This window comes from Berghia stephanieae, chromosome 3 (assembly GCF_034508935.2).
Source record: "Berghia stephanieae isolate SIO BIC M18660-M18661 chromosome 3, UCSD_Bste_1.3, whole genome shotgun sequence".
NCBI classification, from domain to species: domain Eukaryota; kingdom Metazoa; phylum Mollusca; class Gastropoda; order Nudibranchia; family Aeolidiidae; genus Berghia; species Berghia stephanieae.
In genome coordinates this window covers 47,954,870-47,982,369 of record NC_088362.1, presented here as the reverse complement: position 1 = coordinate 47,982,369, position 27,500 = coordinate 47,954,870, and the positions used below count along the sequence as shown (strand labels likewise).

At 36.6% G+C, this 27,500-nt stretch overlaps 1 protein-coding gene across 2 annotated transcripts in view; it reads right to left on the bottom strand.

Annotated features, from left to right (window-relative positions):
* LOC144967893 (protein-tyrosine sulfotransferase 1-like) overlaps positions 1–27,500 on the bottom strand; it is a 103,025-nt gene that overhangs the window by 67,602 nt on the left and 7,923 nt on the right. Inside the window, exon 1 of one of the 2 annotated variants that reach the window (XM_078905640.1) lies at positions 26,274–26,690. The exons of the other annotated variant lie outside the window; for it this stretch is intronic. The gene's annotated coding sequence lies outside the window, so the exon portion shown is untranslated. Of the gene's footprint in view, positions 1–26,273; positions 26,691–27,500 lie in introns of those variants that run through there. 2 annotated transcript variants of the gene reach the window in all.

Genomic DNA, 27,500 nt, shown 5'->3' with positions numbered 1-27,500 from the left:
TCAAATTGCTCTTTGAAATGGCTACATAATTATGGTGGCATTGCGGGATCCGGTGGTGGTGGTGGGGGAAGGGGGGCTGTGAGATAACTCAATGGTGACGTGACTGGGATAATGTCAGGAATATTATTTTTTAACCTGAGCTTTTATATAGAGCAATATACACTAAAAGTACGCAAAGCGCTTTACAAAGGGTCCTAGACATGACGCCTGCTAGGGATACTACATTTTTTTTCCGACAGAGACAACGCTGTTAACGGCCATGTACTCATTTTACACCTGAATTAATAGAATGAGAGAGTGTAAGTAAAGAGCCTTTTCAAGGACTCAACTATGCGCCGAGCGAGGCTCGAACCCAGGACTTTCCGATCCGAAAGCGAGTGTCATACCACAAGACCACGACATAGCCGCACGTAAACGTGTTAGACGTCTTATAATTTTTTTATACGGACAAGATATATGCGACAATGGGCTCCCGGAGAGAGAGAGAGAGAGAGAGAGAGAGAGAGAGAGAGAGAGAGAGAGAGAGAGAGGGGGAATCAATTATCAATTGAAAACAAAATAGGAGAACAAAGATGGGTCTGAATAGGACATATCATAATGAAACTCCAAACCAATAATATTGCAAGCCAAAACCCTTAGGGCTTGGACCATGGCGTAACTATAGTAACTATAGTTACGCCATGGCTTGGACTCAAACCTACCACAGGCACCAAACAAAACACACACACACACACATACACACACACACACACACACACACACACAATAAGATCACGCTACATCATGTCACTACATAACAATACTAATCAGCGCCCAATTAATAACAAACTATGTGCGGCTATGTGGTCTAGTGGTATGACACTCGCTTTCGGATCGGAAGATCCTGGCTTCGAGCCTCGCGCTCGGCGCATAGTTGAGTCCTTGGAAAAGGCTCTTTACTCACATTCTCTCACCGTACTCAGGTGTAAAATGAGTACCCGGCCGTTAACAGCGTTGTCTTTGTACGAAAAATTGTAATATCGCCTAACAGGCGTCATGTCCCGTCCTACACGTTAAATGTTGCTGTTGACCAGGGACCCCTTGTAAAGCGCTTTGAGCACATTTAGTGGATATTGCGCTATATCAAGCTCAATTTTTTATTATCTTTTTAACAAACCGACCGGAACAAAAAAATAGGGACGAAAAGCACCAACAAAGAACTCATTGTGCACCACGGATTTATTGTCGACTGATGAGATGCAAGATCAGTGTCGAAACCATCGTCTTGGCGAAAAAAAATGTGAGTGTTCTTATTTTATTTAACATGCTCTAATTAATAGTATCGAGCATTCTCGTATCTACAGGTACCCACCATCATAATATTATATATATATTTATCCGAGTTGTGATTTTTTTTACTCTTGTTAATGTGTGTAGTATTGTATTAATGTATACCGCTGCGCGACCTCGACAACGCGAGTTCGACATTTCAAACGCTGGAGTTCAGAAATTCAACCACTTCCCTCCTGGGGTACACCAATCGTGTTACATTTCATCAACCCACACTGAAACTTTAACCGACATCAAAATATTTGTCCTTTGGAATTATCATTTTGATGATAACGCGTCTAAACTTTCTTTCTTTAAAAAAAAATAAAATAAAAAAAAAAAACAAAAAAAGTAAAACGAGTGTTGGAGATGGATATTTTTTTTAACTCTTACATTTCTTTACAGAGAAATAATAACAGGGATGCCTCATATCTTTATTTTGCTTATATTATGGTATAGGAAATCGGGTTTTCCCCTAAACTAAATACAAAAGGGGATACTATTAATAACTTTTGAATTCTTTTGAACAGATGCCAGACAAACCAAGAAAGAAAAATGCAAGAATGAAAAAAAAAAATAAATAAATAAATAACATCCCGAAAAACCAGGCTTCCTCGACTGAGGATCGAAAAAGTTAACTTTGCAGTTAACAGCGCGCCTTTGCGGTCTTGTGGTATGACACTCTACTTCGGGGTCGAGAACTTGCCTCACGGCACCCTCTCTTCATCAGTGGGGACCACAATCCTGTGTTATCTATGGTGGGGACTTATCACCTGTCCAACCTGTAACCGATGTGGTCAATAGCCCGAAACCGCAGAGCATCTAGCTGAACGTTGCTGTTGTGACCATCTATAATACAGACTATTAGTAGACGATGGTTGTGACCACGTCCTGTGCTATCTATGGTTGTGACGGATCTTCCGGGCGGAATCGCGACCGCACACGCGTACGGCGATGAGTTTGCGGCCTGGAGAGATCATCATAACATAGTCGTGGGATACCATGAAAAGCTGCTGCCTTCAGGTCGATACGTTCCTAGTTTGGATTCCACTGTGGTGGTGCAAAGTGGAGTCCTTGCTAAAGGCCCTTTACTCAATTTCTCCCCACCAAACTCATTTCCCCTGTCGAAAAAAATTGTAATAGAGGTTGACAGGCGCCATGCCATGCCTCTCCAAACATGTAAGGTGCTGATGAGTACATTTCGTGGTTGCCCCTAATAAAACGCTGGGGTTTTGTTTTTTTCATCTCTCTCTCTCTCTCTCTCTCTTTTTTTCTCTCTCTCTCTCTCTCTCTCTCTCTCTCTCTCTCTCTCTTTCTCTCTCTCTCTCTCTCTCAATATCTCTCTCTGGCAGCCAATGCAATTAATATTAATTTAAAGCGGGATTGAAAATCCAAATCTGTTACGCATCAATATCAATTTTGCATGACTGCTCTGAAGTGAACTCTTTGCAATTCAATTAATTTGGATAAAACGTTCGCATCAGCAACGGCGAGAGAAGAGAATTACGCTGACCTAATCTGGACATTATTTGCCAAGTGGCAAGAACTTACGGGTAGAACATAGGCGTAAAGATAGTATGCGTTTGTCTAAGAAGCTCACAACATTGCCATCCGGAAGTATAACGGACCAACACACAAAACTCTGTGTAACCATGAACTTTTATAGTCTGATTAATACAGTTAAGTAAACGGGGATGGCAAAAATAAATAAATAAATAATGAAGACCCGAGTGACGGGTGAATTGAGTGAATGTTTTGCTGCCTGATTCAATCCCTTGATTGGTGAAAAGATAAATAATTACAAGAACGGAGACACACGAGACTATCAGGTTAGCGTTGCAGCCTGTGCGCATGAGTTGGCGTGAGTTATGATAATCGTTCAATCGTAGAAACCACCAAGCCTTGAAAAATGTTTCTATTATATCAAAGTTGACCTTACTCACTGTGTTGGATACAACCAGGGGACAGAATCGGTGCCAATAAATTATTTGCATTCCCCCTGTGCGGCGCCGCTATGTGGTCTAGTGGTATGACACTCGCTTTCAGATCGGAAGATCCTAGGTTCGAGCCTCGCTCGGCGCATAGTTGAGTCCTTGGAAAAGGCTCTTTACTCACATTCTCTCACCATACTCAGCGTTGTCTCTGTCAGAAAAAAAGTGGTAATATTGCCAAAATAGGCGTCATGTCCGTCCTAAATGTTAAGTGTTGCTGTTAGCCAGGGACCCCTTGTAAAGCGCTATATAAAAGCTCAAATTTTAATTTAATTTTTTAATACAAACTAAATTCAGATAATATTCTTAACTTTCAGCGGGAAAGAGAGATAAGCATAGAGATATTACGATCTTATAGAAATATTGCAATCAATCATCACATCCGGATTTTTAATGTGTGTAGAGGGTTGTGTAGCATTACAATTCTTATTCAAATCACGTAATCAGGACAAAGAGGAATAAGTTGGCACGGCGCCATCGTAAACTTATGGCCCGACACTGGCCAAAAAATGACGTCAAAAGACAAGTCTTTGGCCACAAAAGAAAACAAATCGTAAGTTGTATTCAATCGATCAATCAATGGGATCACTTGTTTCCCTGATAAGCACTAACGACAACTCATTAAGCGCTGCACAAACCTTTAAAAATTACGTCAAAATATAAGTATTAGTGGGTCCTAGTGAAGCCATCGTTAACTTATATTATAGCCTGACACTAGAACCAAACAGGACTTATAGTTTGACGTCATCTTTGTGCAGCGTTTAGTGTGTTGCCGTTAGTAGAGTTCAATGAAACAAGTGATTCCATTGGTTGAGTTAATAAATACAACTCAGGATTTGTTTTCTTTTGTGGCCAAAGGCTTGTCTCTTGACGTCATTTTTTGGTCAGTGTCAGGCTATAGATAGAACGAAGATGACGTCACCCAGGCCTTGGTTATTGTTTTTGCCATTCGCGTTTGTGAGTTGTTCTCACTAAACTGTATAAACCAGACTATAAAAGGTCATGGTTACACAGCGTTTTGTGTGTTGGTCCGTTATACTTCCGGATGGCAATGTTGTGAACTCCTTGGCCAAGCGCATTCTATCTATAACTTTACGATGGCTACGGTCCTAGTGTAAGGGCTTAAGTTCACGATGACGACGGTTGGCATCACCATAAAGCTTTACTTCGTTTGTTCGTTTGGACTTGTTTTTGTTGTTTTGTTTTTCATTTTTTTAAATGTTTTTTTTTCTTTTTGTCTTTCATTTTGTATTTTTTTTTTGTTTTTTTTTTGTGTTTTTTTTCTGTTTGCTTTTTTTTTTTCTTGTTTGGGGGGGGGGGGGGGGGGGGGCGGGGGGAGTTGTTTGTTTTTATTTTATTTTCCTTCTTTCGTATACTTTAGGTTATTGAAACCCAAATTGTTTTATAGTTCACAAATACCTTTTCCCGTTAAGCGCCATTGCAAAAGAGTAGGTACAGAGTTTTTGGTGCAAACATAATTTGCTCAACGGAAATGGGTCCTAACAAAGAAATATTTCGGTCAATTCACTATAAAGCTACTTTGATGGATTAGCTTATCGGACACTGGGTTATTAATTATAGTCACAGACAAGAAACAATATTATTATTATAAGGTCCTCAATCAGTTCATGTGAGATGTATTTATTGTAAACAGACTAAGACTTGTGCTTCCCCGTCAAAGAGTGGCCGCCGTCAATAGAACACGAACTCTGTTTGTTGTAGTTGTATCTTGGTGATTGAATAAAGCTGGGGCAGGGGGGGGGGGTGTTGGGGGCAGGCCAGCGTAATGGAGACACACGCATGAATAAATACATCTATTGGTGCGATGCCTAATGGGATCAATGTATTTTATAGATGGATGGATGGATGGATGGATTGATGGATGGAGAGATGGATGGATGGGTAGATGGATGGGTGGGTAGGTGGGTAGACCGACGGACGGGCCGAAGGGATGGATGGGTGGATGAATGGATGGGTGGGTAGGTGAGTAGATGGATGGATGGGTGGGTAGATGGATGGATAGGTCGGTAGACCGACGGACGGATGGGTAGGTGGGTAGATGGGTGGATAGGTGGGTAGACCTACGGATAGACCGGAGGGATGGATGGGTGGGTGTATGGATGGATGGGTGGGTGGGTAGATGGATGGATAGATCGGTAGACCGACGGATAGACCGGAGGGATGGATGGGTGTATCGATGGGAGGATGAATGTCAAGAATGAGAGCATTGTTGGATAATTTATCCCCGAATGGATAGAACAATAAATGAATTAATTATTGAACGAATTGATGAATAGATGAACAAATGTCACATGCATACTATTGGTGAAAGTACTGTGTTCCTAGCACTTGCTTGGAGGCCCTTCTCTCTCTCTCTCTCTCTCTCTCTCTCTCTCTCTCTCTCTCTCTCTCTCTTATATATATATATATATATATAATATATATATATATATATATATATATATATATCCCTCTTTCTCTCTGTGTATGTGTGTGTGTTTTCAGGAGTAAACAGTATTTAAGGAAGTAAACAGTATTTTTTTTTAAAATAAAAATAATCAATGATTATTAACAATGCATATGCCATAATGTTGAAACAATAATGGTAGAACATATTACAGCTAATATTTAAAAAGATACACAAAGTCAGTATAACCTAATAAAAATATCACATACATATATATATATATATATCCCTCTTTCTCTCTGTGTATGTGTGTGTGTGTGTGTGTGTGTGTGTGTGTTTTTTTTTTCAGGAGTTTATAAGGAAGTAAACAGTATTTTTTTAAAAATAAAAATAATCAATGATTATTAACAATGCATATGCCATAATGTTGAAACAATAATGGTAGAACATATTACAGCTAATATTTAAAAAGATACACAAAGTCAGTATAACCTAATAAAAATATCACATACATATATATATATATATATATATATATATATATATATATATATATATATATATATATATCCCTCTTTCTCTCTGTGTATGTGTGTGTGTGTGTGTGTGTGTGTGTGTGTGTGTTTTCAGGAGTTTATAAGGAAGTAAACAGTATTTTTTTTAAAATAAAAATAATCAATGATTATTAACAATGCATATGCCATATTGTTGAAACAATAATGGTAGAACATATTACAGCTAATATTTAAAAAGATACACAAAGTCAGTATAACCTAATAAAAATATCACATACCCACACATAATATAACGAAATTAATAAATAATAATAATAATAATAATAATAATAATAATAATAATAATAATAATATAATAATATAATAATAATAATAATAATAATAATAATAATAATAATAATAATAATAATAAGTTCATTGTTACTGTTTTTAGCCAGCCATTTTTATGACTAAAAAAAATAATTATGCCTTTTCCACCACGACATCATAAGACATCGTCGCCTAGGCATTCGACGAAGGAATACAGATAACTCAGCGAACAAGTGTAAACAGAGTATCAACACTTAAAAAAGCTATCTACAACTACTACCATCATTTTGATGCCAGGTCTTTAGGTTTGGTTGTTTTTGTTTTGTTTTGTTTCCATTTTTCTTCCTTTATTTATTGGGGGGGGGGGAGGGAGAGGGGGGAGAGGAGGGGGGAGGGGTCATGATGATTAAACCATTGGTGAAAGTTACTCAATGATATTAATCCTGCAAAGGCAGGTGCTCAGAAAAAAAAATCCTGCAACTACCAATAAGAGGAAAAAGCAGAAGTGCAGTTAATTATATAAACTACTATAAACCAAATATAAATGGCGACAGTTGCCGGTTTTTTTCATTTTCGAATTCCGGCCAGACAAAAAAAAAACGGCGAGACCTCTTTTTCAAAAATAAAAATCCGGCCATGCCGGATTTTTCCGGCGAACCCATGGATTAAACCCAGACACACTGAGTAAAGAAAAAAAAAACTTTTCACTTAGTTTTATTTTTCCAAATAACCCAGTATAGGAGTATTTTCGTGGGAAACGTCTTAAAAACGCCCTTTTGGCACAGTGTCATTGGATATGACCCCAAAGGCTTAAAATCCGATCAATTAGTCATGTCATGCCAACTCCTCATTTCACTCGTCGTCATAACCCTAGGGCATCGACAATCGATTGATTCGAGTCCCACTTCAATCGAATGACCACACATCCGATTACACCTAACGATACAAACATGCCAGTTAGCCTTGATCTTTTTTTTTGTCCTGTCTTAAAACATAAAAAAATCTATTATTAAACATAACATCAGTTTAAAATAAGCATAGCCTAAATGAACATGGCATGACTTTTTTTTTTCTTCTTCTTTTTTTTTTCTTAATTTTTTTTTTTTTGAAAGAAGGGGGGGGGGAGTAAAATATGACAATAATAGCACCCCCTTTAGAAGTCTCAAACAGGAATAAACCAATCAAGCTAAATATGCATTAAAAACCGCTCGTGACGTAATTGTATTAGTGGCTTAAACAATTTAAATCGAAGGTCAAGGTAAGCAGTCATTTATCGATAAAAATTAATGACTTCTGACATTCACTTTTTAAAATAAATTTCCGAACTCTGGACCGAACAGAACCTGTATGTATCGAATAAATACTCCTGACCTTCACCTTTAAAAATAATTTTCCGTGCTCTGCACAGAACTGAACTTTTATTGAGCTGAGCCATCATCTCTTGTTACGTCTCACTTAAATAATAAAAAGAAAGGGGAGTAGCAACAATGTGATGGGTTTTTTCTTGGTTTTTTTTTTTTGGTTTGGTTTTGTTTTGTTTTTATTGGGGGGGGGGGGGGGGTCTTTTTTTTAATTTATTTTTTTGCTTTCTTTTTATTTTTATTTTTTTTTTTTATTTATTTTCTTAACTAAATCAAACTAAAATCTACTTCTCCTTGAAAATGATATTTACTATTCTGATATTTTCATATTTACAAGACTTAACCGATGATTTAAAAGGAAATTGTTCAACTAAATGTTATAATACAGTTTTTGACCAATATTGAATATATGTAGCCTTGGTCTGAAAATACAATAAAAGGTTTTTAAAAAACAACAACAAAAACTACTGTATACTATTCGTTTCACAAAACAAATATTATTCAAAAGTGCTGGGTGATTTTCGCAACCACATTGAAGTTGAAGAAAATGTTGGAAGTGCAATAAAAACGCCGTCCTAAAGAGCCATTAGACAAGTAGAGGCTGAATTCATCGAAGTTTCTGAAGCTTAAAAAAGAGCTCGGCTGCATGGTCTTATAAAAACGTTTAGGATACATCATGAGCGGGAGAGACTGAAAAAGTCTCATTACATGCTACCTACTTGACAGGACGCTGGGCTATTGCTGGGTACTTTCTACAAATTAGCCCGACCCAACATTCAAATAATTCTTAGTAGTAAAAGAAAACCAAGATCGATCCCGGGTGAAGTCGAGATTTTTTTCTACCCCCCCCCCCCCGGTCAACCCAGCAGTGAATGGGTATCTGAGTCTGTTAGATTTGGCAGAAAGTACTTTGCGATAGACTAACATCCTATCGAAAGGATAGCAAGCAATTGCTATTGTCCGTTTCAAGCTATAGAAACCGGGATAAACTCTGGCTCCATTGGCCGAATGGCTCTGAAAGACTACTTAAAAAAAAGAAATATGAAGGGCGTGGGACTGGGGGGGGGGGGGGGGTATGTACTCTGACTGATCTTGTAATCGAACCACTTCGTTTGTATTTTTTTGGTGTCTTTGAAGTAATTGGCTCTCTGGATTATAATTAAGGCACCGGAGGTATAATGCCATGTCATTGTAGCTACCCAGATTAGTCGCGACAGGGGCCCTTTGATAAAACCGGCTAAACCAATCATCGTGGTTTGTTTTGTTGGTGCTAACATCTTGATGAACGACTAACGATCGGGTTCCTGCCTCCCCGTTATACAACAAACAAAATCAAGACAGCCGATCAGTTGTCCTTATTTTCGGTAAAGACTATCATTAGAATTTGTTATGTATTAAAGACACGTATTTATATCGCACACACACACACACACACACACACAGAATATATATATATATATATATATATATATATATATATATATATATATATATATATATATATATATATATACTGATCTTAATCTATTTACATGAATTTATAATACTCAATATACAAATCAATTTACACATCTTATTATTTTCACAGTAGAACATACTTGTACCACATGCTTACTTATTATCATATATGTTCAAAACGTCTGTACAAAAAATTTCCTTTGGATGAATAAAGTACCATTTATTATTATTATTATTATTTTATTATATTATTATTATTATTATTATATATTATTTATTTTAGAGAGAGAGAGAGAGAGAGAGAGAGAGAGAGAGAGAGAGAGAGAGAGAGAGAGAGAGAGATATTCACATGTAGCAATATCAAGTTCAAAGAGATCAATTATATATCGAGTTTAAAAGCAAACTGCAGACCCTTCCATTCCAAACAAAACATGGCATACTTTAAAAAAGGATACAGATATAATTTATAATGTATAAAAGAAAGAAGAAAAAAAAAGTAAGAATGTCTTTTAATCAGGACTAACAACTTTGAAATTACAGTAGAATCCTGATAAAACCACCACCTATCGTCAGACCAGAAAGACTGATTGACTTTTAGCAAAGTTGACTTTATCCGTTATCAACGGAACGCACTTAAGATAAAAGGAACAGCAAATTTGGGACCAACACAAGATGTGTTGACTTTAAAGCAGAAGTTGGTATTAAGAGTATTGACTCGATGCGGATTCCCACTTTATTTGAAGTGATCTAATTACAGGACGGTTGCATTCTTGCAAGTAGTTTTGGAATTCCGTACTTGTCTTCACATCACGCACTCCCGGACTCGCCGCTCTGTGATTGGGTAGGTACTCTCGGGACTCTGGAGCACTTGAGTGCAGGAATCTTTTTATTTTTATTTTTTATTATTACTATTATCATTGGCTATGAGTCAAGTTAGTTAAGCCCATCCATATTCTGGAAGAGGGTGGTGGCCAGATTGAAGCATCAATGAATGGGATGACATTTTGTATCATACATACATACATGCACACACACATACACAGACAACACACACACACACACACACACACAACCAAAGAGAGGTAGAGAGAGAGAGAGAGAGAGAGAGAGAGAGGGGGGGGGTTACATATACACACAAAAACAGAGGGTGTGAAACTTAGAGAGAGGGAGAGTGAGAGAGAGATAGAGAGATAGATAGATAGATAGATAGATAGATAGATAGAGAGAGAGAGAGAGAGAGAGAGAGAGAGAGAGAGAGAGAGAGAGAGAGAGAAGGGGGGAGGGCGTGTGCTAGACAAGAATGTGATACTTAGCTGCTAGAAGCTGTGGACTGTAAAAAGTAGTAAACAAAACTGAACATAATGAACATACAGCATCAAATGAGTACAACATACCAAACATGGAACGTTTCTGACTCAAAACCCTTCTTAAGCCAAAAAAAAATAATAATAAATAAATTAATTAAAAAAAACAAACCCTAAATGCATCACTATAATTAAATTCTATCTGATTTTTAAATGATGTATTTATGTCTACATTGTTGGCTGAAGAAGGGTTCTGAACCGGAAACGTTCTGTGCTTGGCATGATATTCAGTTCTCTTTTGAAGCTGTTATATTGATTTTTAATTATTACTTTAATCAAGAATGAATAACATGCACATAATATTCAATTCTATATTTCAATAGATCACCAGTCGTGAATGGAGAAAAACAAATATTTTCAAATGTTGTTTGTGACAAACAGACGTGTACAAAAATAACCATTGTGACGTCAGCTGCAAACTATCTAAAAAGAGACAACAATCTTCAAGTTGAAGCATTAGATATCCCCTTGAGAGATAAATATATTATTATTTTAAAAAAATAGAATAACTCCATCCTGAGATACACGCCCCCCAGCGACGGAACTCTGCTCGCTTAAAAGATGTCAAAAACAAGAGTATCGTCAATCATTTTCATTCCTCCTCCCTTCCCTTCACTTCACTATCTTTCTTATTTTGTTGTTTATTTGTTTGTTTGTCTATATAATTACTATATTTGCATTTTATCTCTGACTTTCTGAGTAATGATATAATTTCAACTTGGAAGATCAATTTTATCGTAGAAGAAAAGAAAAAATGTGAAAATCCGATTCGCTTCACTGGGATCGTGATTCTCAAACTGGCTTTTGTTATTTATTACATTGGATTCGTCTCTTCCAATCAAGCCACTCAAGCATTACGAAAGAAGAAGAAGAAGAAGAAGAAGAAGAAGAAAAAAACAATTATACCAAGCAACAGTTTTGTATGCGAAGGAGGATAATATGATTTCGGGAAAATATGCTTGTAACCATGGTAACGGGAGTTTCATAATAGGAATCGTCATGATCTAATTTAATGTCAATAAAACTTTATCATGGGTGATTTGTGCGCTCCTTTAACCTTTTAACGAGCGCGAATTTCCTTCAAATCTAATTATTCACATTATTCAAACGGTTGCATGATGACTGAATTATTGTTGTTGAATCAGCCGTACGTCTTTGACAAAGCGACTCGGGTTTAAATAATATAGTCCGAGTGTCATCGTAGTCACTGCCTTCTTTGTTAAAACAATAGGATTATTAATATATTATACGTCGGGTTGGAAGGAAAAAAAGTCCTACCATTAAAAAAAAAACAGTGTTTAACTCTCTCTCCTTACCAACTATTTTTAGGAGTTTTCTCAAAATGTCTTACCCAAGACGAAAAAAATGTTAAACTCAAAAGCAATGAGATGTTTGTCCATAGAATGACGTGCCGCATAAAACAACATTATATTATCACAGATATAACAAAGATTTGTCTTGAAATGTTGTAATGTATACATTACAATAAATCTGAAATATTGAATCGTTACAAATGTGATGATTTTCTTATAGTTGATGAGGAGAGGGTTATAAAACCTTATAATTTAATATCGAATCATCAGTAATTCAACACTATGTGGATTGCCGAACAGCAGCCTTCATGTGCCTTCATCTTATTTTTCATATTTCCAACCAGAATAGAGCATCGTTTATGTTTTTAATATCATCATCAACATCATCAACAACAACAACAACAACAACAAAAACAACAACAACAACAACAACAACAACAACAAAAACAACAACAACAACAAAAGAAAAAGAGACCTCATTAACAGAAGCGTGGTTTAAAAAAACAAACAAACTGCTAAGTATATATATATATATATATATATATATATATATATATATATATATATATATATATATATATATATCTGTAATAATACAATGGACTAATCTGGCTAAAAGAAAAGGCTCTCATTATCCATGGGCAATCAGCTCAAAACATGGCAAAATATTAAAGAAAGGATGATTTTCCTTTTCTTAAAAAAATCTCCCCACTCCTTAATTGTATCAATTTACAAGTGAACCACTCAAATTGATGCTCTCTCTCTCTCTCTCTCTCTCTCTCCCTCTCTCTCTCTCTCTCTCTCTCTCTCTCTCTCTCTCTTTCTTTCTTTCTCTCTCTCTCTCTCTCTTACTTTCTCTCTCTTGCGCTCTCTCTCTCCCCTCTTACTTTCATTCTTTCTTTCTCTCCATCTCCCCCCCCTCTCTCTCTCTCTCTCTAATTTTTTTACATAAAATTTCTCTGATAGATTTTCTGAAAATTTTAGTTAAGGTACAAACGTGTTTAATAATAAGATAAGTATGTGCATTAAGACACTCGCCTTCGGACCGCACCTGAATATCCAGAGTCGAATCCCGTTCCAAGCGATGAATAGTCTAGTTTCCGGAAATGAAAAGGCTCTGTTCTAACGTCCATTCACGGTATGACAGTATTAACTCACTCAATCCTAGAGATTTTTGCTACTTTTCGAAATTGGAAAAATAAATGTATTAAAAATGAGCATGTTCATTGATAGTTTTATTCAAATACCATTAACATGCAAAAATTAAAATCATTGGATTTGATACTAGATACGCCTATAATTTGTCGTAGAAAAATGTAACAAATAGGTATGGGGTAAAAGTAACATGGGTAAATTACGGATATAGTCGGTGTTAGGGTTGAGTGAGTTAAAGTGTAAAATAAGAAGCTGACCATGAATAGCGTTGTCTCTGTCCAAAACGTATTTTGTAGTATAACCCAACCGGCTAAGTGTTGATATTGAAATAGCATGCGGATGCGGCTATGTGGTCTAGTGAAATGACACTCGCTTTCGGATCGAAAGATCCTGGGTTCTAGCCTCGCCTCGCTCGGCGCAGAGTTGAGAACTTGGAGAAGGCTCTTTAGTCACATTCTCTCCCCGTAATCAGGTGTAAAACGAGTACCTGGCCGTTAACAGCGTTGTCTCTGTCCGAAAAAGAAAAGTGTAATATCGCCTAACGGGCGTCATGTTCCGTCCTAAATGTTAAATGTTGCTGTTGGCGCTTCGAGCACTTTTACTGGACATTGCTCTATATAAAATCTCGATTTTTTTAATTATTTATTTATTGACGAGGGACACATTGTAAACGCTCTGAGTACGTTCAGTGGATATTGCGCTACATAAATACTCAAGTTTTTAGTTCATTTTTGTACATCCTCTGGTTGATATTCTCAAATTTTCGTTGATGGATAAATGTGTTAAATAATATAAGCAATTCGGTAGATACTAGTTAGTAACGGCTGATGGTTCATCACCATTACAAGAGAAACAGCCAATCAATTTAACATCGATAATCTAGTGAATACGTAGATCGAAGGGGGGAAATTGCAAGAGTGACAAATTATTGATGAGATGAAGACACGCCGCACAAGGGAGTGTGGAGGCAGTTTTTCAGGCTGTAAACTGAGTGCATTCAATTTCCTCTCCTGTTCGTGACTAGCCGTTATCCATTTCTGTAATTTACTCACAACAAACATACCAGCAAACAAAACTGCGCGTGGCCTAAAACGTTTATTTTACCATTCAAACGGTAGGAAATTGAAAGGAATTTTAATTCCGTGCTATAACGTCCGCGTTCGATTATGTACGGTTCGGCAACTAAAACGAGTGAGTTGAACTCACTTTACTATGATAAAACAAGAGACCGACTGAGAGGAAGAGTCAAATGGAGGGCAAGACGAACCGGAGAGGAAATTGAATGCGCTCAGATTACACCCGAAAATGTGAGACAGTCACAGTTGCAGAATGATGATGGTGATGATGATGATGATGATGATGATGATGATGATGATGATGATGATGATGATGGTGGTGATGATAAAAATGATGCCCAACATCATTTGCCATTTTATTCTACCCAGGGAAATCTTTATCTGCCCAGCCAGTAATATATGTCCCCAATAGACTCTATCTCTTTCCTTCCATACATTATCGTCTCTTGTCCTATACTACCTATCATTCATATTATTAGCCTCTGAGTGCAATGGTTTAACCAGTTGGAACACCATGTATTTAACAATTGGATTCAATAGTCTGATGTCACGTCATCCAGCAATGAGGGCCATCGTGGTTCTAAACAAAGAAAATCGGTACTTTTTATTCTTCATGCTGGCTAGAACTTTTCATATGTCTTGTGATCAGAATGTGTAAAAGTCAAAACATGACCGGATTTATAATGTTGTTGTTTTTTTTTCCTCTGGATACGCTTTTATGTTTGTCGGAGAAAAATTTCATAAGGGCGTCCGCGATTGTTCCGATAGTTTAGAGCCAGTTAATAAGTTACCATGCGTCATTACAAGGGAAGTGACGTTACGACTGTTGAAGCGTATTTGGTCAGAGTACGACAGTTTACTGGTTAATGGACCAAAAAAAAAAAAAAACAAGCCGAAGCCAAGTTTCCTTCACCACAAAATTACGTCTAGATATGTTTTATGTTAACACGTTTCATCTTAAAGAAAAATAATAGATGTTCTACAGTATAATATATTTACTGTGAGCCCAACTTTTTTTTTGTACTGGCATTTTTGTAATACATTTATAATCTCTCTCTCTCTCTCTCTCTATCTCTCTATCTCTCGCGCTCTCTCTCTCGCTCTCTCTCTCTCTCTCTTTCTCTCCCTCTCTGCCTATAGCTATGTTTTAACTATTATTAAATTGTCAGATGGTTACAAACCAGATAATTCTTCAAGGCAGATTTTTTATTTAAAATGCGGGTTATTTCAATCGATCGATATTTGAAGTAAATTTCATTACAAAAAAATAAAAACTCAAAACAAAAAACAACCCCAAAAAAAACCAAAAAAAACAATTAAAAACAAAAATCAACTAATAAATAAAAATTTAACAAGCAGTCCTTCAGAGAGCTATTAGGCCCACGATGCCAGAGTTTAACATGGTGTATATGGCGTGGAATGGACAATAAGAATTGCTGGCTACACTTTGGATAGGACGCTAGTCTAACGCAGGTATTTTCCGTCAGATCTAACAGACCAGCTACCCAATCACTGTCGGGGAGAGAGGGGGATGAGAAAAAAAAAAAGTCTCGACATCACCCGTGACCGATCTCGGTCTCTTTGCGTGTGAAGCGAGTGCTCTACCAACTAATCTATCAGGAACCCTCATAAGTTTTCTAACAATGATTTTTTTAAAAAGCGTTTCGTAAGAGTAAAGCAAGTTGAATGACTTGAGGCTTCAATTAAGTTTAATTACTGATGTGTTCAATCATTTCATGACGAGTTTGTGATGATAGAAAAAGAAAAAAAAAAAAAAAAGAAGAAACTATCGAGGTACAAAGAACGGATTCGAATGATGATTATTTATTGACTTCAATGGTACGGTCAACGAGGTATGAAAAAAAGGATGAAGTCTGCCTTGCCACCGGCGACAACAAACAAAGGAGGACCGGACCTCCACCCGGTCTGTTGATCAAAAGACATGAACAAAAACACTTCTCTGCCTCCCTCGTTCCATTAGTAATGACTATGATATTCTTCACAAGCTATTATAATAAAAACATAAATAACAGGGCGAGCTTTTAAATAGCGCTATATTCAATAAGTGTGCTCAAAGCGCTTTACACGGGCTCCCTAACCAACAGCAACACTTAACATTCAGGGCGAGACATGACGCCTGTTAGGCAATATTACATAGTTTTTCAGACAGAGTCAACGCTGCTAACAGCCTAGTACTCATTTTACACGTAGAGAGACTTTTTCCAAGGACTCAACTATATGCCGCTCAGAGCAAGATTCGAACCCTGGACCTTCTGATCTGAAGGCGAGTCGCATACCACTTGACCACATAGCCGCACAAATGATATATCCTTTCGGTGACCGGAATTATGATTGAGAAGCTCACACAATAACTGGTTTAGAATAGCTGAGATCCATCGCAGCAGACCGTCATCAGTGGAAAGAACTCACCCAACAAATCAGAGAAGCTACCAAAGCGTCCCAGTCCGAAGATCAGGAGGCAATTGGCAATAAGTCAATTCTAATTGAACCTATTGGACAAGCTTAATAATATCAAGCCGGATGCCTGATAAATACGGTTCCCACTCACCTGATCAATAAAGATGCGCATTCATTTACATTGTGCATTTTGAAGCTGTGACACACTTAATTTTAGCAATGTCTCGGCACAAAATTATTAAATTGGTTTGAAAAAGTAAGGAAGGATTTAATTTTATTTAAAATATGTTTCTCTTAGTTCACTGTTTTTTAAAAGCACATTTACACATAGAAAAACTATTCTGACAAGTTTCTTGGTGCCAGTCCTAAAATTATTTTTCTTAAAACAGTGAACAAAGAGAAACATATTAAAAAATTTTAATCCTTCCATAGGTTTCATAACAATCTAATAATTTTGATGCCTTCTGTCGAAACATTACAGGAGTTCATTTTAGTTACAGCCACTGTTACACGCTCTTATTTTGCGCAACTCAATTCTTCATTTATTCAACACATGGGCTATTATTAAAATTCTTTGCCATGCGATTCAAGTCGTGGTCTTGTGGTATGACTCTCGTCTTCGGATCAGAAGACCCTGGGTTCGAAACCCGCTCTGAGTTGCTGAATCCGTGGAAAAGGCTTTTTACTCACATTCTCTCGCTGTACACATGTGTAAACTGAGACCTACAGTTAACAACGTTGTCTCTGTCCGCAAAAAAATTGTAATATCCTAACATGCGCCATGTCTCGTCCTACATGTTAAGTGTTGCTGTTGTCTAGGGACCCCTTGAAAAGCGCTTTGAGCACATTTAGTGAATATTGGGCTATATAAATGCTCTAATTTTTGTTTTTTGGTTGTTTTTTTTTTTTGTTTTGTTTTTTTTTTTTGGGTTTTTTTTTTTTTTTGGGGGGGGGGGGGGGGGGGGGGGGTTTACACAATATTCCAAACATCGATGGAAATATAAAGCGGATTCACTTATCTCGTCTCAAGACCATGTCATCGTTATCTATAGCCCTTACGAGCAACCTATTTGAACCCGTCGAACACGAGAAAGCAGGTACAGCACCGAGTGATGCATGACGATTAACTGGTAATTTACGAATGCAATTCCTCCAAAACACACAGATGGGCGAGTTTCTTGAAAATGAACTTATCCATATTTCTATGCAATCATGAGAAATTTCTTTTTAAAAAAAGAAAATAGCCCAATGATGTATGTTTTGCGAGAATTAAATTTGAGAACTCTTGTGCGATTATTGTGCATCCCAACGATTAGATTCGCCCACCTGCCCTCTCTAATTCGTTGATTACGTCAAATTCGCCTTCGACAGCTGATAGTAAATAGATTTTATTTTTTAATCAAAAATTAATTATAAATACAAAATTGAAAAATAATAATAATACAAAGCCAACTGCATTATGCGCTTTAATTTAGCTTATGCTTTAAAAAAATAATTAAGCAATTGTTTTTATTCTTCTTCATCTCTTTATTTTAAATTTTGTAATGGAAAAAATTGTTTTGTGAAGGAAAAAATCTTAACAATTTTCTTACTTGAAGGGGAGATTGTCGTTGATCCCTAATTTTCTATTCGTTATCGAAGAGGGTTACATTGATAATGGACAAAATCAACCTTGATTAAAGTCAATCAATCTTGAGGTATTAGTTTTATCATGATTCCACTGTAGTGTTTTGTTTTGTTCTTTAAAGGGCGTCTGACTGCGACTTCTGGTGTATGGTATGGATAATTAGAGCACCATATTGTCTGAAAGGGCATTGATTCAGAAAATTGGATGGAACAGGCACTTACATACACAATAATAAGACATAAAAGGAGCGGAGAATCGCCACGCGAAAACAGAGCTGATTTTATTCAAGTAGGTACCTACATACATTTAAAACATGCGCCATGGAATGGTTCATTAGTCATGCTAAAGGCGACGACATCCTTTGTAAATTTCCATAAATGGATTTTTCAAAAATCTTATCCAACTTGAGAAAGAAAGAAAGAAAAAAAAGAATAAAGAGGGATATTTGAAGGAATGAATTTGGCACTTTTTTAAGTCTCATAATCTTTAACAGAATACAGTTGAAGTCAACCCTCTTAAGTCAACTTCTGCTTAAAGTCAGCACCTCTTGTTGGTCCCAAGTTGTCTGTTCTTTATCTATGTGCGTTTTATTGATAAAGAATAAAGTCAGCCTTGCTTAATGTCTGGTTCAACAGTGTTGGCTTTATCGGGATTCCACTGCCAGTAATCAGGAGTCCGACATAAAGATGGTTAGCATCACCAAATTAATTGTTTATTGCAGTTATTAGACTTAGATAGCCAGAGGAGGTGGCGAGTTCTCACTTCTGACCACACACGATTAACGTTACTCTAAAGTTTGTTTTAATTTTACAACTATTTGTTGTGATTTGTTTGGCAGTCAGAACTGTTGTACACTTTGTTCAACCTCAACTTATTTTGGACCGCTGCCACGACATCGTGGATTATTCTGTTTATCTTTTGAAAACAACAAGTCTTTAACAACAAACAAACAATGGATACCTTAAAAGTGTTCATCCGTGTTGGACATAACTAAGTTCAGAGACCGAATCAATGCCGAGCACATCTCCGACACAAAAGGAGAAAGAAATGATGGAGGAAGATGAGAAATAATGGCGATGACGAGCAAGTTGACAAGGTTATTCCAGGCCAGTAACTCTTCTTCATTTTACACAAATTACTCCCCCCCCCCCTATCCCTTCCCTCCCGTTACGTCTTAACACAGCACATAGAAGATACCCTGTTGGAATAGCAGTAACAGAGGTAGCAGCAGCAACAACAACAGCAGCAGTAGCCATAACAGAACAGTAGAAAAAGCAAAATTGAAACAATACATAAGAAGTATCAATTTACGCCAGCATAATAAGAAAATGTGTATTTTGTATCATTTGTCTAGCCGACAATGGCTTCGGGCTTCATGATTCGAGCTTCGGCGTACGAGAAGCAAAGGGTCAGGCAGTGTGTGCCTGAATTCACATGGACTATTATCTAGAGCAAATAAGCGTGATGAGTGTCGTCTCTTCGGAAGGAAGATGGATAGAGCTGTGTCGATTGTTCAGAGCTATGGTCCGATAAACACTTTCTTTCTTATCATATATTACTATTACAGTTCACTACTAGCCGACTAGTTACTGTGTGATTTTATGTTTCTTTTCCCGTAGACAACATTATTACGGCACAGTCAGTAATTGCACCCTTCATGGCTAGGATTTTGTCAACAAATAGATGTGAAGGTTACATTCGAAACGTACGAGGAAGTGTTGAAGAGACGATGCGCTCTGACGGCAATCGACCAGGTAAATGTAGCTAGTGCTACTAATATCATGTTCGACGCAATTCATTAAAATTTTTATTTAAGTTGACGCAATCCGATTGGTTGGCCAAAAAAAAGAAAAGTATGAAGAGTGAAACTGTATAGAGCACTGCGGTCAACTTTTCAAAACGTTAAACGGGTCATCCTAACGCATAATAACGTCATGACCCAAAAAAAAAAAAAAAAAAAAAAAAACCAGCAGTAGTTTGGACTATTATATATAATCCTGGGACCCGCAAAGGTCATCCCCATTCATATAAACAATCCTATTTTTATTTTTTCTTCTCCAGATTGCCAAATCGGGACAGTCCCGATTTTATCAGGATAGAGTTGGCCGCTATGGTATAGAGCAATATCTACTAAATGTGACAAAGGCTTCCGAACCTACAGCCAAACTGAACATGTAGAATGAGATATGACGCATATAAGGCATTTACAATTTGTTTTACGACAGATACAACGCTGTTATTGGTAAGGTAATTATTTTACACTGTGAGAGGTTGTTAGTAGGCAAAAAGCCTTTATCCAAAGACTCAGCTGTTCCGCAAATTGGGCGGTGTTCAAGCCAGGGACTTACTCTTCTGAGGGCGAGTGTCATACCACAAAACAACAAAACTGCATAAATATAGTTAATCATACTATACACATATACATACTTCAAAAACTACTGAAGGATTAAGCAAGGAGTGTGATTTTTCCAGAACCTATACCGCCCGAGACAATTACATATATCTATAGAACAACGCAGGGGCTGAGAAAGGCAAGCGGGGTTTTGCGGCTCAGAAAGATTAAAAAAAAAAAAATCCGAAAAAGTGTGTATGTAACAGTGCCAGACAAAGCAGAAAGAAAAATACAAGAAAAAAACATCCAAAAATAACCAGCCAGTCTTGACTGAGTATCGAACCTCATACCTCCTGTGGTAATAAAGAGATCTGAGGTTCGATCCCCAATTGACACGACTTTTTGGGGGATCATTTTATCTTGCATTTGTTTCTTTCTGCTTCCGGTAATCAGGGGGGCCTGCGGTTAGATTCCCAGTCGAAGCGTGGTATTTTGGGGTGCTATTTATTCTTGTAGTTTTCTTTCTTGCTTAGCCTAGCACTGACTCCTAAATTTGCTACTAGTCAAGATAAACACATGGTTTACATAGAGAAAAAAAAAAGAAGAAGAAGAAGAAAGAGATATCTATTATTAAGTCCTCCGAGTGGTAATATTATATTAATTCTCATCATTCATCCCAAAGATGAAATGTGTCTTTTAGGGTCTATACCAAGGTAAGATTGAAATAATCCAGGCGTTGGCCGCAATGCGGCGCCGCCAACTGAGCGAGGACGAGGTGACTTGCTCAGCAAGCGCAGCGGGTATTCGGGCTCCGTACCTTTCGGGTACGAAGCAAAGACCGTACCGCTGAGCCTCGCCGCCCCTCATTATAACAACGTTGCATTCGATAAGGAAATTCTGATCTTAATCTATTGGCTACTCATCTCTCGTCCGAATGAGAAATCTCCAGTTCAGGGAAAATCCACTCATTTACCCCTTGTTAATAAGAATTTATAAGGGGGTCCCTTATCACTCGGTAGACCACTCGCTTCACACGCAAAGGGACCGGGATCGATCCGGGTGAGGTCGAGATTTTCTGACTCCCCTGTCCACCCCAGCAGCGATAGGGTAACTGGGTCTGTTAGATCCGGTGAAAATACTATGCGATTGACTAGCATCTTATCCAGCGTGTAGCAAGCAATTGCTATTGTCCGTTTCACGTTATGGAAATTGGGATAAACTCCGGCTCCATGGGCGTATGAGTTCTGAAGCACTTCTACAAGAATGAATAAAAACATAAATATTATATCAAAACATCGAAAAAGATATTTTAGTCACAGAGCAAAGTGAATTCAGGGTATCGTTTGGCCAGGCGATGTCATAACAAGAGTGGAATTAATGCTGACAAATGAGAAGGATTTTTTACGTACAGCCAATGTTAAGTTTTATCATCGAGTACAGAATTACTAGCAAATCTAACAATTATAAAGCTATTAATCTTTGAAGATTTCTTGCCTCCTGAGGTTTGCTGTTTCCGAATTAGTGGCACTGTGTATAAAAAAAAAATCTGCCCTCATTCATTATTCATTAATAGTAAGCAAATTACAGAATTGAAATGAAAAATGAAAATTTACTCTTTCACGCGAAATTGCGTGATTTTTACTAGAATACCAATAATTAGAAATAGAAGTAAGATCTAGAATATCTAGATCTAGATATCTACTTAGGGATCAAAAGATAAATTGCATTATGATTTCAAATCGAATAGTCCCACTATGATTACAAACTAAAACGGCATCGGTTCTCTTGGAACGCTCTCTCTCTCTCTCTCCCTCTCTCTCTCTCTCTCTCTCTCTCTCTCTCTCTCTCTATATATATATATATATATATATATATATATATATATATATAATATATTGTATATATATCACCACCACCATCATCATTATAGAAATACGACAATTTTGACTGGAACATACGTGTCCCGCCAATGAACATTAGCGGATGTTGCTATATAATAAAGGTAATAATTCTAGGTCAGTCCTAGCACGAATCTCTCAACAGTGTAGGCTTCAATGTTTTGTATGTCGTAGTCCACGAGGTCATTAAAACTGTGATAGAAATGGATGTAATACAACTCTCTCTCTCTCTCTCTCTCTCTCTCTCTCTCTCTCTCTCTCTCTCTCTCTCTCTCTCTCTCTCTCAATTTATGTGAGTGAGTGTGTGTGTGTGTGTGTGTGCGTGCGTGAGCGCGCGCGTTAGTGTGTTTGCGCATCACGATCATTCGATATAGGATGTTTCATCTCTCACACAAAACCGAGTCATAATATAAGGTAACATAAGAAAAAAATTAAAAGAGAAAAATAAAATGTTTAAATTACAACACAACTACAAAGTCGGTCATGTAATCATTAGACACACAGCTACAAAATCCCTCGTGAATATAGATAGCATGCGCTTGGCTAAGAAGCTCACAATATTGCCATCCGGAAGTATAACGGACCAACACACAAAGCTATGTGTAACCTTGAACGGTTATAGTCTGGTTAAAACAGTTTAGTGATAATTACTCATAAACGCGGATGGCAAAAAGCAATACCAATGACCTGAGTGACGTCAACTTTATATTATCTTTATAAGATTATTTGATTACCAGCCGTTTAATAGTGAGAAGCTAATTTGGGAAAAGAGAGAACTTGAGTTTAGCGAAATCAAGATAAATGAAATATAAAAGAGATAAATAAACAACAACAACAACAACAAAATCTACTGTATTGATAATATGCAATTCAGTCGACGTGAACGTCAAATTCAGTCAATTTCTCACTGGCACTGGCCAACAAAGCGAGAAAAATTGTATCATAAAACAAGCATTCCTTTAACATTCACCACATTTAATCTAGTATAGCCATCCACTTCTCAAGACCTGATCAATCAACTACTTCGGGACATTAAAAAAAAAAAAGAACCCAAAAAATTCGAAACTGAAAAATAAACAACAAAAACAAATCCAAACAATAAATTTAAAAATTGAGCTTTTATATAGCGCAATATCCACTAAATGTGCTCAAAGCGCTTTACAAGGGGTCCCTGGTCAACAGCAACATTTAACAAGTAGGACGAAACATGGCACCTGTTAGGCGATATTACAATTTTTCGGACAAAGACAACGCTGTTAACGGCCAGGTACTCATTTTACACCTGAGTACGGTGAGAGAATGTGAGTAAAGAGCCTTTTCCAAGGACTCAACTATGCGCCGAGCGCGAGGCTCGAACCCAGGGCCTTCCGATCCGAAAGCGAGTGTCATACTACAAGACCACATAGCCGCACAATAGGAATATCTCAGTCCGTAATCAGCAATTTAATGGCCATTAATGGCAAACCGTTTCAGGCCAGTGTTCAAACAATTCTCACTGGCAATAACAACACAATAATAGTATTAAATCGTCTTAGCCATCAAATATTTGGAGAGAAACGATTGGCTAAAAAAGATAGGACACAGAACGATGAGTAATTTATATCAGTCGCATAATAATAATAATAATAATAATAATATAATATAATAATAATAATAATAATAATATAATAATAATAATAATAATAATAATAATAATAATAATAATAATAATAATAATAATAATAAATAAATAATAATAATAGTAACTATAATGATGATAATAATAATAATAATAATAATAATAATAATAATAATAATAATAATAATAATAATAATAATAACAATAATAATAATAATAATAATAATAATAATAAATAATAATAATAATAATAATAATAATAATAATAATAATAATAATACACATTTATATAGCGCCCATTCTAGTGTAAAACACAAGCTCTGGGCACTTTACAATATAAATATCAATTTTAAGTGAAAAAAAAAATAAATAAATAAATAAATTTAAAAAAAATAACAACAATAATAATTCATAGCCAAATCAAGGATTCGTATAGAGTCAAGAAAAACAAATACAGTAAAAATGTGTCTTGAGATTCTTTTTAAAAGTAGGTAAAGACTTGCACTCCCTCAGACCACGTGGTAGTTCATTCCAAATCTTGGAGCCGAAACAAGCAAACGATCTATCACCAAATTTTGTTCTTGATCTTTTTTCCGAAATTTTCGTTTGGTCATTACATGATCTTAAAGTGTAATTTTCAAATTTACACATGACCACGTGATCTGTGAGATATGCCGGTCCTATACCAGCCAAACACTTATAAACAAGACACGCTGCTTTGTAATATGTGCGCTTTTCAATGGGCAACCAATGGAGAGATGCCAACAAAGGGGTTGCATGATCAATTTTTTTTTTGCCAAAAACTAATCTTGCTGCACTGTTTTGCAGCAGTTGTAATTGTTTAATAGAAGCCTGAGGCAATAATAATAATAATAATAATAATAATAATAATAATAATAATAATAATAATAATAATAATAATAATAATAATAATAATAATAATAATAATAATAATAATAATAATAATAAAGCGCATTTCGTCATTAGTCTTACTAGTGGAGAACTCACAATATTCGAGGAGAATTAAAGGCCATTACGAACAGGCACTCATCTCTTTTAATTATTAAACTACTGTAGTGTATACATCAACATAAATCGAGACGAATCTTTTGAGCCATTTACGATTTTTTTTAATCGGTGCAGTAATAAAGTATGTAGGTGCGCGCTAATGAATTTGGCATCAGGGTGGCCAAATGGAGATTTCCAAGGCCAAGGTCAAATTAAGAAGGGCCGTATTCATTATGCCGTAGCAGATATTCTAAATAACCATTTGATTCAACACGATGTGGTCTTGTGGTATGACACTCGCTTTAGGATCGGAAGGTCCTGGGTTCGAGTCTCGCTTGGCGCATAGTTGAGTCATTGGAAAAGACTCTTTAATCACATTCTCTCACCGTACTCAGGTGTAAAATGAGTACCTGGCCGTCAACAGCGTTGTCTCTGTCGGAAAAATTGTATTATCGCCTAACAGGCGTCATGTCTCGTTCAACATGTTACGTGTTGCTGATGGTCAGGGACCCTTTGTAAAGCGCTTTGAGCACATTTAGTGGATATTGCGCTATATAAAAGCTCAATATTTATTTATTTATTTATTTATTTATTTATTTATTTATGATAGAATGAACCTTAATTTTAAAAAGGGTTGCGAGTTGGTTACTCGTATAACAAGCTGTGAAAAATAGTTTATAATTTTTAGATTTGCAAGTAATTCTGTGCTCGTTGGCAAAGATTTAATGATATGGGCTGTAATGGAACAATGTTAACCCTCTCCTTACCAACCATAGGAATATCATAAGATTCGTTACGATCCAATCAGCACTTTTATCATTCAGACTTTTTTTCTTTTTTGTAAATCACATAATTTAAAGAAAAATGTTTTATTATACTAAAAAAACGTGACACTGTGCCGATCAATATTATGCATAGAATGTATTTGTTGCTTTTCTGTTTGAGTAAAAAAAAAAAACGTGTTTTTTTTTTTTTTGGTGTTGGGTGGGTGTGAAATTTTGGAAATGGCTGGAAAGGAAAAGGTTAACTCCCAACCCATTCTTTGTTTCTTTTTAAGGAATTTATAAGAACCGCGAATTCTCGTCTATACTAAACCATTACAAAAGTGCACCTACCTTTTAATGTGTTTTTTCAAAAGAAATATTAATCCAGATTCCAAAACAAAACAGTTATAACAACGTTAGACACCCACAACTCGACATCGTATGAAATCCCCAATAAATTAAAACGGAATGTTTCACTGATAATCCAATTGAGATCAAAACCCGCGATGACAGACGTGCGTTACTAATCACACAGATCAGACCAAGACGTACAATATTGCGACAGGCAGTTGCAGCGAGAGAATCAATCAGATCAACACAGCGCTGATTTCATCACGAGACAAGCTCGAATCGTCCGTCCAACCAACCTCTCCCTTCTCCTCCACCACCACGTTTGACAGCAATCTTTGCAGTGAACAGACGGTATCTGAATCCAAATGCGTTCGGTTCACTGTTCTAATGAAAAAGCCGATGCTGTATCGTTTGCTCCGCGACAATCGTAACTTACATCGCAATCAAAGATACATTTTACCATTATCTATTTGGAATCAAGACGCAACTCTTTAATGAAAGCGATGCATAGACTGAGGAGGATGGCGTGAGTTATATTATTATAGAAGAGTCCGTTGTTGTTATTAAGAGATAAAAGTGAAATTGGTGAAAAAGGCAATGGCACGCAATTGTTGAAAGGATGAAGAGATGCAGAAGAGGAGATAATTTAATTTGTGGATAGGGAAGAAGATAAGGGAGAACATGAAGACAGAATACTTAACTCACTCAATCCTAGAGAATGTTGCTACTTTTCAAAATTGGAAAAATGTATTAAAAATGAGCATGTGCATAGACGGTTTCATTCAACTATAATTAACATGTACACATTAAGAACATTAGCTCCTATAATTTGTCTCAGAAATATGAAATAAATAGGCATGGGGTAAAAGTAACCCCGGGTATACTCTCGGATATAGTCGGTGTTAGGGTTGAATGAGTTAATCACACCGGCTTATTTTAGAGCGTTATTAGCGTTAATATTGTCTGCGTGCTTCCGCTTTATGGATTTGGTGAATTGTATAATTTGGCAAATATAGACATCTTGACTTTTATGGAATCCGAACAAGTGCTACTTAATCATTTTTTTTTAAACAACCCAAAACCCACTATCTAATTAAGATCCTCGTTTATTTATTAATTTCTCTCCCCCTCCCCACCTTCTCTCTCTCTCTCTCTCTCTCTCTCTCTCTCTCTCTCTCTCTCTCTCTCTCCCTCTACCTCTATTGGTATAACAGATAAAACTAAACA